Consider the following 20,293-nt stretch of genomic DNA (forward strand, 5'->3'; position numbering starts at 1 on the left):
GGGAGAGACAGACACCCGCCAGCCACCTTATGCAACTAGTGCATGTTAGTCGGTGGAACCGGTCTCACGTAAGCGTACGTGTAAGGTTGGTCCGGGCCGCTTCATCCCACAATACCGCTGAAGCAAGATAAGACTAGTAGCGGCAAGAAAGTTGACAACATCTACGCCCACAACCAATTGTGTTCTACTCGCGCAAGAAGAACTACGCATAGACCTAGCTCATGATGCCACTGTTGGGGAACGCTGCAGAAAAACAAAAAATTTCCTACGGTTTCACCAAGATCCATCTATGAGTTCATCTAGCAACGAGTGATCGGATGCATCTACATACCTTTGTAGATCGCAAGCGGAAGCGTTCAAAGAACGGGGATGAGGTAGTCGTACACGACGTGATCCAAATCACCGAAGATCCTAGCGCCGAACGGACGGCACCTCCGCGTTCAACACACATACGGTCAGCGTAACGTCTCCTCCTTCTTGATCCAGCAAGGGGAGAGGAGAGGTTGAGGAAGATGGCTCCAGCAGCAGCACGACGGCGTGGTGGTGATGGAGCTGCAGTACTCCGTCAGGGCTTCGCCAAGCACTATGGAGGAGGAGGAGGTGTTGGAGAGGGAGAGGGAGGCAACCAAAGGCGTGGATGAAAAAGCCCTCCTTCCCCCACTATATATAGGAGGGCCTAGGGGGGGCGCCGGCCCTAGGAGATCCAATCTCCTAGGGGGCGGCGGCTAAGGGAGGTTTCCCTCCCCCCCAAGGCACCTAGGGGGTGCCTTCCGCTTGTGGGACTCTTCCCCTTTGGAAACCCTAGGCGCATGGGCCCCTTGGGGCTGGTGCCCTTGGCCCATGTAGGCCAAGGCGCACCCCCTACAGCCCATGTGGCCCCCAGGGGAAGGTGGCCCCACCCGGTGGACCCCCGGGACCCTTCCGGTGGTCCCGGTACAATACCGGTGACCCTGAAACTTGTCCCGATGGCCGAAACAGCACTTCCTATATATAATTCTTTACCTCTGGACCATTCCGGAACTCCTTGTGACGTCCGGGATCTCATCCGGGACTCCGAACAACATTCGGGTTACTGCATATACATATCCCTACAACCCTAGCGTCACCGAACCTTAAGTGTGTAGACCCTACGGGTTCGGGAGACATGTAGACATGACCGAGACGACTCTCCGGTCAATAACCAACAGCGGGATCTGGATACCCATGTTGGCTCCCACATGCTCCACGATGATCTCATCGGATGAACCACGATGTCGAGGATTCAAGCAACCCCGTATGCAATTCCCTTTGTCAATCGGTATGTTACTTGCCCGAGATTCGATCGTCGGTATCCCAATACCTCGTTCAATCTCGTTACCGGCAAGTCACTTTACTCGTACTGTAATGCATGATCCCATGACCAGACACTTGGTCACCTTGATCTCATTATGATGATGCATTACCGAGCGGGCCCAGTGATACCTCTCCGTCATACGGAGTGACAAAATCCCAGTCTTGATCCGTGTCAACCCAACAGACACTTTCGGAGATACCCGTAGTATACCTTTATAGTCACCCAGTTACGTTGTGACGTTTGGTATACCCAAAGCACTCCTACGGTATCCGGGAGTTACACGATCTCATGGTCTAAGGAAAAGATACTTGACATTGGAAAAACTCTAGCAAACGAACTATACGATCTTTAAGCTATGTTTAGGATTGGGTCTTGTCCATCACATCATTCTCCTAATGATGTGATCTCGTTATCAATGACATCCAATGTCCATAGTCAGGAAACCATGACTATCTGTTGATCAACGAGCTAGTTAACTAGAGGCTTACTAGGGACATGTTGGTGTCTGTTATTCACACATGTATTACGATTTCCGGATAACACAATTATAGCATGAATAAAGACAATTATCATGAACAAGGAAATATAATAATAATGCTTTTATCATTGCCTCTAGGGCATATTTCCAACATATATATAGGAGGAAGAAGTACGTCGGTGGAGCTTCGCGGGGCCCACAAGGCAGGGGGCGCGCCCTAGGGGGGGCGCCCCCTACCCTCGTGACCACCTCGTGGCTTTCTTGACGGAGGGTCCAAGTCTCCTGGATCTTCTCTGATGAGAAAAACTCGTTTCCGAAGGTTTCATTCCGTTTGGACTCCATTTGATATTCCTTTTCTTCGAAACCCAAAAACAGGCAAAAAACAACAATTCTGGGCTGGGCCTCCGGTTAATAGGTTAGTCCCAAAAATAATATAAAAGTGGATAATAAAGCCCAATAATGTTTAAAACAGTAGATAATATAGCATGGAGCAATCAGAAATTATAGATACATTGGAGACGTATCAGGATGTGCAATGATGCATGAGTGACATGTATGAAAGAATTATGAACGGTGGCTTTGCCATAAATACGATGTCAACTACATGATCATGCAAACAATATGACAATGATGAAGCGTGTCATAATAACGGAACGGTGGAAAGTTGCATGGCAATATATCTCGGAATGGCTATGGAAATGCCATGAAAGGTAGGTATGGTGGCTGTTTTGAGGAAGGTATATGGTGGGTGTATGATACCGGCAAAAGGTGCGCGGTATTAGAGAGGCTAGAAATGGTGGAAGGGTGAGAGTGCGTATAATCCATGGACTCAACATTAGTCATAAAGAACTCACATACTTATTGCAAAAATCTATTAGTTATCGAAGCAAAGTACTACACGCATGCTCCTAGGGGGATAGTTTGGTAGGAAAAGACCATCGCTCATCCCCGACCGCCACTCATAAGGAAGACAATCAATAAATAAATCATGCTCCGACTTCATCACATAACGGTTCACCATACGTGCATGCTACGGGAATCACAAACTTCAACACAAGCATTTCTAAAATTCACAACTACTCAACTAGCACGACTCTAATATCACCATCTCCATATCTGAAAACAATTATCAAGTATCAAACTTCTCATAGTATTCAGCACACTCATAAGAAAAGATTTTTATTAATCTTGAATGCCTAACATAATTAAAGCAAATTACCATGCTGTTTTGTAGGACAATAATCTAAGTGAATCATGAGAGAACAATAGATTCTATAAAACAAATCCACCACCATGCCCTAAAAGATATAAGTGAAGCACTAGAGCAAAAACTATATAACTCAAAAGATATAAGTGAAGCACATTGAGTATTCTAACAATTTCCGAATCATGTGTGTCTGTCTAAAAAGGTGTGCACAGCAAGGATGATTGTGGAAAACTAACAAATAAAGACTCAAATAATACAAGACTCTCCAAGCAAAACACATATCATGTGGTGAATAAAAATATAGCTCCGAGTAAAGTTACCGATGGAAGTAGACGAAAGAGGGGATGCCTTCCGGGGCATCCCCAAGCTTGTGCTTTTAGGTGTCCTTAGATTATCTTGGGGTGCCATGGGAATCCCCAAGATTAGGCTCTTGCCACTCTTTGTTCCATAATCCATCAAATCTTTCACCCAAAACTTGAAAACTTCACAACACAAAACTTAAAGTAGAAAATCTCGTGAGCTCCGTTAGCGAAAGAAAACAAAACACCACTTCAAGGTACTGTAATGAACTCATTATTTATTTATATTGGTATTAAACCTACTGTATTCCAACTTCTCTATGGTTTATAAACTATTTTACTAGCCATAGATTCATCAAAATAAGCAAACAACACACGAAAAACAGAATCTGTCAAACACAGAACAGTCTGTAATAATCTGTAGCTAACGCAAGTTCTGGAACCCCAAAAATTCTAAAATAAATTGCTGGACGTGAAGAATTTATCTATTAATCATCTGAAAAAATAATTAACTAAATAGAACTTTCCAAATAAAAATGGCAGCAATTCTCGTGGGCGCTAAAGTTTCTGTTTTTTACAGCAAGATTAAAAAGAGTTTCCCCAAATCTTCCCAACGGTTCTACTTGGCACAAAAACTAATTAAACACAAAAAACACAACAAAAACAGAGGCTAGATAAATTATTTATTACTAAACAGGAGCAAAAATCAAGAAATAAAAATAAAATTGGGATGCCTCCCAACAAGCGCTATCGTTTAACGCCCCTAGCTAGGCACAAAAGCAATGATAGATATAATTATTGCCATCTTTGGTAGGCAATCCATAAGTGGCTCTCATAATAGATTCATATGGTAATTTAATTTTCTTTCTAGGGAAGTGTTCCATGTCTTTCCTTAACGGAAATTGGAATCTAATATTCGCTTCCTTCATATCAATAATTGCACCAATCTTTCTAAGGAAAGGTCTACCAAGAATAATAGGACATGAAGGATTGCAATCTATGTCAAGAACAATAAAATCTACGGGAAAATAATTCCTATTTTCAACAATAAGAACATCATTAATTCTTCCCATAGGTTTCTTAATAGTGGAATCCGCAAGGTGCAAGTTTAAAGAGCAATCATCAAAATCATGGAAACCTAGCAAATCACACAAAGTCTTTGGAATCGTGGAAACACTAGCACCCAAATCACACAAAGCATAGCATTCATGATCTTTAATTTTAATTTTAATAGTAGGTTCCCACTCATCATAAAGTTTTCTAGGGATAGAAACTTCCAACTCAAGTTTTTCTTCATAAGATTGCATCAAAGCATCAACGATATGTTTGGTAAAGGCTTTATTTTGACTATAAGCATGAGGAGAATTTAGCACGGATTGCAACAAGGAAATACAATCTATCAAAGAGCAATTATCATAATTAAATTCCTTGAAATCCAAAATAGTGGGTTCATTGATATTTAAAGTTTTGACCTCTTCAATCTCACTTTTAACAATTTTAGCATCAAGATCTAAAGACTCTGAATTTTTGGAACGCCTTCTAGGTAAAGGTGGATCATATTCAGTCCCATCATTATCAAGATTAATATTGCAAAACAAAGATTTAATAGGGGACACATCAATAACTTTTAGATCTTCATCTTTATTATCATGGAAACTAGAAGAACACGCTTTTCACAAAACAATCTTTCTTAGCACACATCCTAGCGGTTCTTTCTTTGCACTCATCAATGGAAATTCTCATGGATTTGAGAGACTCATTGATATCATGCTTAGGTGGAATAGATCTAAGTTTCAAAGAATCAACATCAACAGAAATTCTATCAACGTTCCTAGCCAAGTCATCAATCTTAAGCAATTTTTCTTCAATCAAAGCATTGAAATTATTTTGCGAAGTAATAAATTCTTTAATATTAGATTCAAAATCAGAGGGTATCTTATTAAAATTTCCATAAGAATTGTTGTAGGACTTACCATAATTATTAGAGGAATTACTAGGATACGGCCTAGGATTAAAGTTTCCTCTATACGCGTTGTTACCAAAATTATTCCTACCAACAAAATTCACATCCATAGATTCATTGTTATTCTCAATTAAAGTAGACAAAGGCATATCATTAGGATCAGAAGAAACACTTTTATTAGCAAATAATTTCATAAGTTCATCCATCTTTCCACTCAAAACATTAATTTCTTCTATCGCATGCACTTTCTTATTAGTAGATCTTTCAGTGTGCCCGAGGGAGTCCTGGATTAGGGGGTCTACAAACAGCCGAACTATCTCCATTGGCCGGACTGTTAGACTATGAAGATACAAGATTGAAGACTTCGTCTCGTGTCCGGATGGGACTCTACTTGGCGTGGAAGGCAAGCTAGGAAATACGTATATGGATATCTCCTCCTTTGTAACCGACCTTGTGTAACCCTAACCCTCTCCGGTGTCTATATAAACCGAAGGGTTTTAGTCCGTAGGACAACAATCACAACATACAGTCATACCATAGGCTAGCTTCTAGGGTTTAGCCTCTCTGATCTCGTGGTAGATCTACTCTTGTAACACCCATATCAACAATATTAATCAAGCAGGGCGTAGGGTTTTACCTCCATCAAGAGGGCCTGAACCTGGGTAAAACATCGTGTCCCCTGCCTCCTGTTACCATCCGGCCTAGACGCACAGTTTGGGACCCCCTACCCGAGATCCGCCGGTTTTGACACCGACATTGGTGCTTTCATTGAGAGTTCCTCTATGACGTCGCCGTTAGGCTTGATGGCTCCTACTATCATCAATAGCGATGCGGTCCAGGGTGAGACTTTTCTCCCCAGACAGATCTTCGTATTCGGCGGCTTTGCATTGCGGGCTAATTTGCTTGGCCATCTGGAGCAGATTGAAAGCTATGCCCCTGGCCGTCAGGTCAGATTTGGAAGTTTGAACTACACGGCCGACATCCGTGGAGACTTGATCTTCGACGGATTCGAGCCACAGCCGGGCACGCCGCACTGTCGCGATGGGTATGACCTAGCTCTGCCGCCGAACAGTACCCCAGAAGTTGCGCCCGCATCAGCTCCGACCCTTAGTTCGGAGCCAACTGCGCCAACCGAGGACGGGTGGTTAAACACCGCCTCAGGGGCTGCAGTCTCAACGGCGATCGAGCCAAACACCAGCATAATCCTCTGTGCAGCCCGTGACTCCAAGGTGCCGAACTCTTTTTCTGACTCCGAACTGCCTGCGCCCCTGCCAATCGAACCCGATTGGGCGCCGATCATGGAATTCACCGCCGCGGATATCTTTCAGCACTCACCCTTCGGCGACATTCTGAATTCACTAAGGTCTCTCTCTTTGTCAGTAGAGCCCTGGCCGGATTATGGCCAACAGGATTGGGATGCGGACGATGAAGAAATTCAACGCCCACCCACCACCCACTTAATAGCCACCGTCGATGACACAACCGACATGCTCTACTTCGACTCCGAAGACATCGACGGTATGGACGACGATGCGGGAGGTGAAGAGGAACCACCGCCCACAGGGCGCTGGACGTCCACTTCATCATATTACGGGTGGACACACCAAAAAAAGATGACGACGAGGAACGGAAGGACGCACCGAAGGCTTGTTCCCTCAAGAAGCAGTCAAAGCGGTGGCGCAAGCGCCGCCACAAATCCCGCCTTGGCAGAAATAACGATCATACAGACCCAGCGTTGGAGCAGGGCAAACCACTGCCGGACCACGACAATCCGGGGAATCAAACCGAACAAACCAATTCTGTCAAAGATAATAGTCCGGATGACATAACGCCGGACAGGCACCCAGAGTAGCAGAATGCCCGTCAAAGGCTTGTTGCCACCGCGAGGAGTCTGAAAAAGCAGAAGCAAAGGCTCAAGGCTGCGCAAGACACACTCCAAATCAGATGGAGTAAAGTACTCAACACAGCAGCGAGGTACGGCGACAATCGCCCCACCAAGAGCTACCCAAAGCGGAAGTTGCTACCTGAATTCGATGAGGAGGCCTCAGACCCCCCACAACCAAAAATCAAAACAGCCACCTGGCCGGATAGACGACCTCACGGCCAACATCGAGCGGCAAACAACGCCACTCACAAGCCAATACGCGTTCCACGCGAGGGCTCGCACCAAAAGGACGACGCAACCAGATCCATCTATGGACCACGCAAGCGCGCCCCAGCATACAACATAACACAACAAACATCCGAACAACGCGGTACACCCAGATACAGGGGTGCCGCACACCCCCTATGTTTCACCGATGAGGTGCTGGACCATGAATTTCTAGAGGGATTCAAACCGGTAAACATAGAGGCATACGACGGAACAACTGACCCTGGGGTCTGGATTGAGGATTACATCCTCCATATCCATATGGCTTGAGGAGATGATCTCCACGCCATCAAGTACTTGCCCCTCAAGCTCAAAGGGCCAGCTCGTCACTGGCTTAAAGATCTCCCCGAAAACTCCATTGGAAGCTGGGAAGAGCTCGAAGACGCTTTTCGGGCAAATTTTCAAGGGACTTATGTCCGACCTCCGGACGCGGACGATTTGAGTCATATAACTCAACAGCCAGGAGAGTCAGCCCGAAAACTTTGGAACAGGTTTCTTACTAAAAAGAACCAAATTGTCGACTGTCCGGACGCCGAAGTCTTGGCAGCTTTTAAGCATAGCGTCCGTGACGAATGGCTCGCCAGACACCTCAGCCAAGAAAAGTCGAGAACAATGGCAACATTAACAAGCCTCATGACCCGCTTTTGCGCGGGTGAGGACAGCTGGCTAGGCAGATGCAGCACCAGCGACCCCAGTACATTTGAAGGTAGAGATGGAAACGGGAAATCACGGTGCAACAGCAGTAACAAATGCCGGAATAAAGAAGATAGCACGAAGAGCACGGCAGTAAACGCCGGATTCAAAAGCTCTCGGCCAGGTCAGCAAAAGCCGCCCTCTAAAGGCGCCAGAGACGAACTGTCCAGCCTAAACAAAATTCTGGACCAAATATGTCAGATCCATAGCACCCCTGGTAAACCTGCTAATCATACCCACAGAGAATGTTGGGTCTTCAAGCAGTCTGGTAAGCTCAACGCCGTACACAAGGGGGAGGATACACCAAGCGAAGACGAGGATGAGCCTCTCAAACAAGACACTGGGGAACAAAAGAAATTTCCACCAGAAGTCAAAACAGTAAACATGGTACACGTGATCAAGGGAAGAAACAAAACGGCACTCCCAGAAAAATATGCCCAAGGGCCTATCACCGCGGAGTCCTGCCACTGGTCGTCTCAACCGATCACTTTCGACCATCGTGATTACTCAGCAAGTATCCGGCGTGCAGGATGGGCTGCCCTGGTATTAGACCCAATAATTGACGGATATCACTTCACACGAGTCCTGATGGACGGTGGCAGCAGTCTAAACCTGATATATCAGGATACAATCCGCGAAATGGGGATATACCCAACAAAAAATTGCCATAGCAATACTACCTTTAAAGGAGTAATGCCAGGCCCAGGGGCTCATTGCACGGGCTCCCTGCTACTAAAAGTTATATTCGGCTCCCCCGATAACTTCCGTAGTGAACATTTAACCTTCCACATCGCTCCGTTCCAAAGTGGCTATCAAGCACTACTCGGACGCGAAGCTTTTGCTCGCTTTAATGCAATACCGCACTATGCCTCCCTCACACTCAAGATGCCCGGGCACGTGGCATCATTACAGTAAACGGAAGTATTAAGCGATCTTTTCGCGCCGAAGAGAGTGCGGCTGCCTTGGTAGCCGCACACTAAAAACGGCCTCATCAACTAAAGCATTTAACAGGTCGTCAAGACCTCGGACACGGTCAGACGAGTCCGGCACAACTATATGTAATTCATACTGGATCAATGGTCACACCCCTATACAAGGGGCTCAACGCGCACAGACAAGTGGCAATTTTTACTCATCTTGAATTATACTTGGTTCCCTTAAAAACTATCCTTTTGCACAACAACTTTTTCACCTAAGTTCCTCTCTTTTATAGATGATCATCGTGCTACACCCGTCCAGGATATGGCACAACGGAGACACGGGCGCAGACGTGCAGCAGGGACCCGCTCCAAGGATTCTTTTTAGATTAAGACCCTGCGTAAACCTTTTTTACTGTCTCTTGTTGATACATATCCACCGAATTCTCAGCACAGTTGAGAAGGATGCTGACATCTTGGCATGTGGCCACGTCAGAATAATACACGTACCTGGACACAAGGGGTTTCTTACGAAGGGCACTATTTAGGCCCGGTTTACACCATAAAGACCGAATACCTTAGGGAGTGTTCGGCGTCGCAAGTTTGGCCTTATATGCATCAGCTCCGAATCATTGTCTTTGGTCAAATGTTGGGTTTGCCCGGCTCCTGTGTTTTGGTGCCTTACGTTCCGCTTTACCGGCTAAGGTAGCACCAGGAGAACTACTGCGATTGTGCCCTGGTTCATCCGGACGAGCACCTCAGTAGAGAAAGCCGAAAACTGACTGTCATGATATAGCATGAGACTGGTCAACCACTCTGTGACCTATCGGAATGTTAGAATTCCTCCGCCTTAACGAAGGGCCGTTTTCCGGCCAGGCATGTACACACCCCGCGATCGGGAGAGTGCGGAGCCACCAGGGGCTATCTAGTAGCCCCACTGTCAAACTCCTATGGCTAAGTGAAAGTGTTAAAGCATTATAGTCCGGTTGCCTCGCTCGCTACGCTATCACCACCTTAATAGGACCAAGATGTTGGGTTAAGTGTGAACACACGTTTTTGCGAGCACCTCCGCATTATATGCGTGGGGGTCGAAGCCGACGGCTGCAATCTTTCAGGTTATACACATGTATACATAAACGGCCGCACAAGAGGCATCATACTACTTTCAGACAAAAGTATAAACATAACCTTATAAAAACTTCATAAAAGCATTGTGCTTACAATGAGAATACATATCACTCAAACATAATATTTTTCGAGCACTGGGCCTCTATCAAACGAGCACCCTCGAGAACCTCCTCGATATAGTGCTCGGCAGCCACCCGACCTATGGCCGAACCCTGCGCCGCAAAAGTGGTAGCGTCCATCTCCGCCCAGTATGCTTTAACACGGGCAAGGGCCATCTGCGAGCCTTCTATGCACGCCGACCTCTTCATCGCATTAATGCGCGGCACCGCATCAAGGAACTGCTGCACTAAGCTGAAATAGCTGTTCGGCTTTGGCCTTTCCGGCAATAGCTGATCCACAACAGACCTCATGGCGAGTCCGGACAACCTATTCAGTTCGGCCCATTCGGCTAGCTGGTCAGTCAATGAAAGCGGACGCTCTGGAACGTGGAATTGCGTCCAGAAAAGCTTGTCCACTTCACGATCTATCTGGCTTTGGAAGTACTTGGCCGCATCGGCAGCGCTCGCCGCCAAATCCATATACGCATCTGCCGAACTCCACAGCCGATCCAGAGGGGCATACCGTGGATCTCCGAACTTCCTCCGTAACATGAAGGGTTTCCCAGCCGCAATATCCCCGGCTTCCCGCAGCTCCTCCTTCTTCGCTCTCATAGCAGAATGGGTGTCTTTGTCCGCCGCCGCGGCCTTCTGAAGGTCCGCTGCCTTCGCTCGGTTTTCTTTTTCAAGGACCCGGCAACGGTCGGCAGTGTCTTTTAATTCTACGGCCATCTTGGCCATCTTCTCTTGGCTCTCGCAATGTGCGGCCTTCTCGGCTTTCAACTCTTCGGCCACCTTCAAAGCAGCCGCATTACTAATCCTCGATTGTTCCTTGGCTTGGGCAAGTTCTGCCCGCAAGGCTTCCACGATGGCAGCTCCATCTGCAGTCACAACATATTAAAGATACTGGCATCATGTCGCTCTTACTATGTGGCGCTCACCGGATAATAACACTTACCCTGTGCCTCGTCAAGCCTCTTGTTAACAAGCTCGATGTCGGCGTCTGCCGCATCCAGTTGCCGTTTTAATTTGGCAAACTCACTAGTCCTACTAGCCACCGGAGCTTCCACCACCTGCACATAGGGGCAGTCTGGTTATTGCCTGGGAATATGATCCTCTGTTCGCCGCCGTTCTCGACGACAACCAGAGTCTCAGGGGCTACTATCTACACAGGGCACACCTAACATGTGCAGTACTATCACATATTATCTCACGTACCTCAAAGCCTGTCAGTAGACTCATAAAGGCTTCATGTAATCCGCTTTCAGCGGACGAGATTCTCTCCATCACCGTACCCATCAGCATACATTGTTCTTCTAAGATGGCCGCTCGCCCCACCAACTCCCTCAGAACGTCCGACCGCACACCAGACGGTGCCAGACTCTTTTGTATGCTCTCTTCAGGAGCCGGACACTGGGGACTTCAGGGGTCTACGGGATTATCTTCTGGCCCCACCGGATCCGGAGAGGCCCTCCGTGACGACACTTCGGGGTCGCCTGCTTCTGGAGCGGAGGAGTCCGGGGGAGGCGTTTCGCTCTCCATCATCTCTGGAAGAAGATCCCCCGAAGACAAGCTCATTTGAGAGGGGCTAAGGCCCGAACTGCAAGATATATGCGGTGGTTATTTTCTCAGAGAAAAAAGATAGCATACCTTCGCTATTAAAATATTTTGGATCACTTACGACTCGTTGGAGGGCTGATCCCCCCACGGACTTTGTGCGGCAAAAGCACCCCCCGAGGCAGGACCCTCTGTGGGAGACTTCTTCTCCCGTTTGGAGGCTTCGACTTCTGGATCCTCGGAAGCAGTCCTTTTCCTCCCTCGGTCGTCCTCCTTCGTCGAGACGCTCGTTCCCTCGGTTGGAACGGGCAGCGATGGGGGCCCGCGTCCGCCCGTATTATCCCCCCCCCCCCCCGGTATCTTCCTTCAAGGGCTCCAGGCAAGGTGCGACCTCGAACATCTTTTCCAATACCGGATTTTCCAAACCCTCAGGGAGGGGGGCCAAACATCGAATCATCTTTGCCTTTGTTAGCCAGTCCTGGTCAAAAAGCAAACTCTCAGAAATAACTTCGAATAAAAGACAGTGTGTTCGGCTAGAGGATTTCTTACTTGTTCGGCGGCGCGGTTACTACTCAGGCCCACGTCCTCAGTGATATATCCGGACATTCTACTTGAGGTCTGAAGAATGACTTGTACATATCCTTGTGCGTCAGGCCGAGGAAACTTTGAATGGCACGTGGTCCCTCTGGGTTGAACTCCCACAAGCGAAGGGGCCGACGTTTGCAAGGCTGGACTTGACGAACCAGCATAACTTGTATTACCGCAACCAAATTAAAATCTCCCTCGAAGAGATCTCGGATGCGGATTTGCAGTATAGGCACGTCCTTGGCTGGACCCCAACTCAGACCTCTGCTAATCCATGACATCAGTTGTGGTGGGGGGCCCGAGCGGAAAGCAGGGGCAGCCGCCCACTTGGCACTTCTGGGAGCCGTGACGTAAAACCACTCCCACTGCCATAATTCAGACAACTCTGGGAAGGAACCTTTCGGCCATGGAGCTCCTGCCATTTTTCCTATTGATGCGCCTCCGCACGCTGCATGTTGCCCCTCGATCATCTTCGGCTTCACTTCAAAGGTCTTGAGCCACAAGCCGAAGTGAGGGGTGATGCGGAGGAAGGCCTCGCACACGACAATAAATGTCGAGATATGGAGAAAGGAGTCCGGAGCTAGATCATGGAAATCTAGCCCGTAATAGAACATCAAACCTCTGACAAAAGGATCCAGAGTGAGGCCTAGACCTCGGAGGAAGTGGGAGACGAACACAACGTTCTCGTTGGGTTCGGGAGTAGGGACGATCTGCCCTCGAGCAGGCAGCCGATGCGAAACCTCAGCGGTCAGGTATCTGGCCTCCCTCAACTTCTTAATGTCTTCTTCCGTAACGGAGGAGGGCGTCCATCGGCCTTGAAGGCTGGATCCGGACATGGTTGAAGATCCGGAGCACCTAACCTGGGCTTTGGGTGTTAGAACTCGAGGCGGGGGAAGGGTTCGATCGAGCACGAGAGGGAAAAAGCGAAAACCTTGTCCCCTTATAAAGAGGGTGAATATCAAGCGTCCTCTCCGTAGCCATTTGGGACTTGCCTATAATCTAGGAGTCCTAGACACGGTTGGGTTACCCACGACCGCATTAATGAGAATCCTGTAATTAGGGGAACACGATCTCCGCTTCGGCAAGACATGTAAAGAAACCGCCTCGCGTTATGTGTGGAGCTGTTTAAAAGAAACGGTTTGAATAATCACCGGGCCATGACATAACGTCATGCTGCCAAAACAAGCCAGCAAATTAGATTTGCGGGAAAATTATTCTCTCTGCGGTGGAATGTGGAACTTATTTTGCAGGGTCGGACACTATCCTCGTATTCAAATTCTTCTGTGATGTATTCGGAGAAGGAACCCGCCTTGCAATGTCGAAGACAATACTGCGCGCCGGACTCATCGTCATTGAAGCCTGGTTCAAGGGCTACTGAGGGAGTCCTGGATTAGGGGGTCTACGGACAGCCGGACTATCTCCATTGTCCGAACTGTTAGACTATGAAGATACAAGATTGAAGACTTCGTCTCGTGTCCGGATGGGACTCTACTCGGCGTGGAAGGCAAGCTAGGCAATACGTATATGGATATCTCCTCCTTTGTAACCGACCTTGTGTAACCCTAACCCTCTCCGGTGTCTATATAAACCGAAGGGTTTTAGTTCGTAGGACAACAATCACAACATACAATCATACCATAGGCTAGCTTCTAGGGTTCAGCCTCTCTGATCTCGTGGTAGATCTACTCTTGTAACACCCATATCATCAATATTAATCAAGCAGGACGTAGGGTTTTACCTCCATCAAGAGGGCCCGAACCTGGGTAAAACATCGTGTCCACTGCCTCCTGTTACCATCCGGCCTAGACGCACAGTTCGGGACCCCCTACCCGAGATCCGCCGGTTTTGACACCGACAGTGCCATTGAGAATTATTAACCATAATATTATCTAGGAGTTTAGTAGCTTCTCCTAAAGTGATTTCCATAAAAGTGCCTCCCGCGGCCGAATCTAAAAGATTTCTAGTAGCAAAATTCAATCCGGCATAATTTTTTTGTATAATCATCCATAAATTCAAACCATGTGTAGGGCAATTACGTATCATTAATTTCATCCTCTCCCAAGCTTGTGCAACATGTTCATGATCAAGTTGCTTAAAATTCATGATATCATTTCTAAGAGAGATGATCTTAGCAGGAGGAAAATACTTAGAGATAAAAGCATCTTTGCACTTATTCCATGAATCAATACTATTTTTAGGCAAAGACGAAAACCAAGCTTTAGCATGATCTCTAAGAGAAAAAGGAAATAGCTTCAATTTAACAGTATCATTGTCCACATCTTTCTTCTTTTGCATATCACACAAATCAATAAAGTTGTTTAGATGGGTAGCGGCATCTTCACTAGGAAGGCCGGAAAACAGATCTTTCATGACAAGATTCAACAAAGCAGCATTAATTTCACAAGATTCAGCATCGGTAAGAGGAGCAATCCGAGTGCTAATAAAATCATTGTTGTTGGTATTAGTAAAGTCACACAATTTGGTATTATCTTGAGCCATCGTGACAAGCAAGCAATCCAACACACAAGCAAACAAGAGACGTGCAAAAAGAGGCAAATAGGGAAAGAGAAGGAGGACGGAGAGAGAGGGCGAATAAAACGGCAAGGGTGAAGTGGGGGAGAGGAAAACGAGAAGCAAATGGCAAATAATGTAATGCGGGAGATAAGGGTTTGTGATGGGTACTTGGTATGTTGACTTTTGCGTAGACTCCCCGGCAACGGCGCTAGAAATCCTTCTTGCTACCTCTTGAGCACTGCGTTGGTTTTCCCTTGAAGAGGAAAGGGTGATGCAACAAAGTAGCGTAAGTATTTCCCTTAGTTTTTGAGAACCAAGGTATCAATCCAGTAGGAGGCCACACACGAGTCCCTCGCACCTACACAAACAAATAAACTCCTCGCAACCAACGCAATAAAGGGGTTGTCAATCCCTTCACAGACACTTACGAGAGTGAGATATGATAGATATGATAAGATAATATTTTTGGTGTTTTTATGATAAAGAGAAATAAAGATGCAAAGTAAAATAAAAGGCAAAATAAATAACTAAGTATTGGAAGATTAATATGATGGAGAATAGACCCGGGGGCCATAGGTTTCACTAGTGGCTTCTCTCGAGAGCATAAGTATTACGGTGGGTGAACAAATTACTGTTGAGCAATTGACAGAATTGAGCATACTTATGAGAATATCTAGGTATGATCATGTATATAGGCATCACGTCCGAGACAAGTAGACCAACTCCTGCATGCATCTACTACTATTACTCCACACATCGACCGCTATCCGGCATGCATCTTGAGTATTAAGTTCAAGAGAACAGAGTAAGGCTTTAAGCAAGATGACATGATGTAGAGGGATAAACTCATGCAATATGAAATAAACGCCATCTTGTTATCCTCGATGGCAACAATACAATACGTGCCTTGCCGCCCCTACTGTCACTGGGAAAGGACACCGCAAGATTGAAAAGCTAAACACTTCTCCCATTGCACGAAAGATCAATCTAGTAGGCCAAACCAAACTGATAATTCGAAGAGACTTGCAAAGATAACCAATCATACATAAAAGAATTCAGAGAAGATTCAAATATTGTTCATAGATAAACTTGATCATAAACCCACAATTCATTGGTCTCAACAAACACACCACAAAAGAAGATTACATCGAATAGATCTCCACAAGTGAGGGGGAGAACTTTGTATTGAGATCCAAAAAGAGAGAAGAAGCCATCTAGCTAATAATTATGGACCTGAAGGTCTGAAGTAAACTACTCACACTTCATCGGAGAGGCTATGGTGTTGATGTAGAAGCCCTCCGTGATCGATGCCCCCTCTGGCGGAGCTCCAGAAAAGGCTCCAAGATGGGATCTCACGGATACAGAAAGTTACGGCGGTGGAATTAGGGTTTTGGCTCCGTATCTGGTAGTTTGGGGGTACGTAGGTATATTTAGGAGGAAGAAGTACGTCGGTGGAGCAACGTGGGCACCACGAGGGTGGAGGGCGCGCCGGGGGGGTGAAGGAAATATGCCCTAGAGGCAATAATAAAGTTATTATTTATTTCCTTATATCATGATAAAAGTTTATTATTCATGCTAGAATTGTATTAACCGGAAACATAATACATGTGTGAATACATAGACAAACAGAGTGTCACTAGTATGCCTCTACTTGACTAGCTCGTTAATCAAAGATGGTTATGTTTCCTAACCATGGACAAAGAGTTGTCATTTGATTAAACGCGATCACATCATTAGTTGAATGATCTGATTGACATGACCCATTCCATTAGCTTAGCACCCGATCGTTTAGTATGTTGCTATTGCTTTCTTCATGACTTATACATATTCCTATGACTATGAGATTATGTAACTCCCGTGTGCCGGAGGAACACTTTGTGTGCTACCAAATGTCACAACGTAACTGGTTGATTATAAAGGTGCTCTACAGGTGTCTCCAAAAGTACATGTTGGGTTGACGTATTTCGAGATTAGGATTTGTCACTCTAATCGTCGGAGAGGTATCTCTGGGCCCTCTCGGTAATGCACATCACTTAAGCCTTGCAAGCATTGCAACTAATGAGTTAGTTGCGGGATGATGTATTACGGAACGAGTAAAGAGACTTGCCAGTAACGAGATTGAACTAGGTATTGGATACCGACGATCGAATCTCGGGCAAGTAACATACCGATGACAAAGGGAACAGCGTATGTTGTTATGCGGTCTGACCAATAAAGATCTTCGTAGAATATGTAGGAGCCAATATGGGCATCCAGGTCCCGCTATTGGTTATTGACCGGAGACATGTCTCGGTCATGTCTACATTGTTCTCGAACCCGTAGGGTCCGCACGCTTAAGGTTTCGATGACAGTTATATTACGAGTTTATACGTTTTGATGTACCGAAGGTTGTTCGGAGTCCCGGATGTGATCACGGACATGACGAGGAGTCTCGAAATGGTCGAGACATAAAGATATATTGGAAGCCTATGTTTGGATATCGGAAGTGTTCCGGGTGAAATCGGGATTTTACCTGAGTACCGGGAGGTTGCCGGAACCCCCCGGGAGCTATATGGGCCTTAGTGGAAAAGAGAAGAGGCAGCCTGAGATGGGCCGCGCGCCCCTCCCCTCCCTTGGTCCGAATAGGACAAGGAGAGGGGGCCAGCCCCCCTTTCTCTTTTCCCCCCTCTGTGAATCCTATTCCAACTAGGATTGGGGGGGAATCCTACTCCCGGAGGGAGTAGGACTCCTCCTGGCGGGCCACCTCTAGGCCGGCCGCACCCCCCCTTGAGCCTTTATATACGGAGGCAGGGGCACCCCAGAGGAACACAAGTTGATCCACGTGATCATATTCTTAGCCGTGTGCGGCGCCCCCTGCCACCATAGTCCTCGATAATATTGTAGCGGTGCTTAGGCGAAGCCCTGCGACAGTAGTACATCAAGATCGTCGCCACGCCGTCGTGCTGACGGAACTTTTCCTCGACACTTTGCTGGATCGGAATCCGGGGATCGTCATCGAGCTGAACATGTGCTAAAACTCGGAGGTGCCGTAGTTTCGGTGCTTGATCGGTCGGGCTGTGAAGACGTACGACTACATCAACCAAACGCTTCCGTTGTTGATCTACAAGGGTACGTAGATCACACTCTCCCCTCTCATTGCTATGCATCACCATGATCTTGCGTGTGCGTAGGAAATTTTTTGAAATTACTACATTCCCCAATAGTGGTATCAGAGCCAGGTTTTATGTGTTGATGTTATATGCACGAGTAGAACACAAGTGAGTTTTGGGCGATATAAGTCATACTGCTTACCAGCATGTCATACTTTGGTTCAGCGGTATTGTTGGATGAAGCGGCCCGGACCGACATTACGCGTACGCTTATGCGAGACTGGTTCTCCCGACGTGCTTTGCACATAGGTGGCTTGCGGGTGACAGTTTCTCCAACTTTAGTTGAACCCAGTGTGACTATGCCCGGTCCTTGCGAAGGTTAAAACAGCACCAACTTGACAAACTATCGTTGTGGTTTTGATGCGTAGGTAAGATTGGTTCTTGCTTAAGCCCGTAGCAGCCACGTAAAACTTGCAACAACAAAGTAGAGGACGTCTAACTTGTTTTTGCAGGGCATGTTGTGATGTGATATGGTCAAGACATGATGCTGAATTTATTGTATGAGATGATCATGTTTTGTAACCGAGTTATCGGCAACTGGCAGGAGCCATATGGTTGTCGCTTTATTGTATGCAATAAGATCGCGATGTAATGCTTTACTTTATCAGTAAGCGGTAGCGATAGTCGTGGAAGCATAAGATTGGCGAGACGACAACGATGCTATGATGGAGATCAAGGTGTCGCCCCAGTGACGATGGTGATCATGACGGTGATTCGGAGATGGAGATCACAGGCACAAGATGATGATGGCCATATCATATCACTTATATTGATTGCATGTGATGTTTATCTTTTATGCATCTTATCTTGCTTTGATTGACGGTAGCATTATAAGATGATCTCTCACTAAAAATTATCAAGAAGTGTTCGCCCTGAGTATGCACCGTTGCGAAAGTTCTTCGTGCAGAGACACCACGTGATGATCGGGTGTGATAGGCTCTACGTTCAAATACAACGGGTGCAAAACAGATGCACACGCGGAATACTCAGGTTATACTTGACGAGCCAAGCATATGCAGATATGGCCTCGGAACACGGAGACCGATAGGTCGAGCATGAATCATATAGTAGATATGATCAACATAGTGATGTTCACCAATGAAACTACTCCATCTCACGTGATGATCGAACATGGTTTAGTTGATTTGGATCACGTGATCACTTAGAGGATTAGAGGGATGTCTATCTAAGTGGGAGTTCTTTAAGTAATTTGATTAATTGAACTTAAATTTATCATGAACTTAGTACCTGATAGTATCTTGCTTATGTATGTTTGATTGTAGATAGATGGCCCGTGTTGTTGTTCCGTTGAATTTTAATGCGTTCCTTGAGAAAGCAAAGTTGAAAGATGATGGTAGCAATTACACGGACTGGGTCCGTAACTTGAGGATTATCCTCATTGCTGCACAGAAGAATTATGTCCTGGAAGCACCGCTGGGTGCCAGGCCTGCTGCTGGAGCAACACCAGATGTTATGAACATCTGGCAGAGCAAAGCTGATGACTACTCGATAGTTCAGTGTGTCATGCTTTACGGCTTAGAATCGGGACTTCAACGACGTTTTGAACGTCATGGAGCATATGAGATGTTCCAGGAGTTGAAGTTAATATTTCAAGCAAATGCCCGGATTGAGAGATATGAAGTCTCCAATAAGTTCTATAGCTGCAAGATGGAGGAGAACAGTTCTGTCAGTGAGCATATACTCAAAATGTCTGGGTATAATAATCACTTGATTAAGATGGGAGTTAATCTTCCAGATGATTGCGTCATTGACAGAATTCTCCAATCATTGCCACCAAGCTACAAGAGCTTCGTGATGAACTATAATATGCAAGGGATGAATAAGACTATTCCCGAGCTCTTCGCAATGCTGAAAGCTGCGGAGGTAGAAATCAAAAAGGAGCATCAAGTGTTGATGGTCAACAAAACCACTAGTTTCAAGAAAAAGGGCAAAGGGAAGAAGAAGGGGAACTTCAAGAAAAATAGCAAGCAAGTTGCTGCTCAAGAGAAGAAACCCAAGTCTGGACCTAAGCCTGAAACTGAGTGCTTCTACTGCAAGTAGACTGGTCACTGGAAGCGGAACTGCCCCAAGTATTTGGCGGATAAGAAGGATGGCAAGGTGAACAAAGGTATATGTGATATACATGTTATTGATGTGTACCTTACTAATGCTCGCAGTAGCACCTGGGTATTTGATACGGGTTCTGTTGCTAATATTTGCAAC

Source organism: Triticum urartu, chromosome 1, assembly GCF_003073215.2.
Source record: "Triticum urartu cultivar G1812 chromosome 1, Tu2.1, whole genome shotgun sequence".
Lineage (NCBI taxonomy): Eukaryota > Viridiplantae > Streptophyta > Magnoliopsida > Poales > Poaceae > Triticum > Triticum urartu.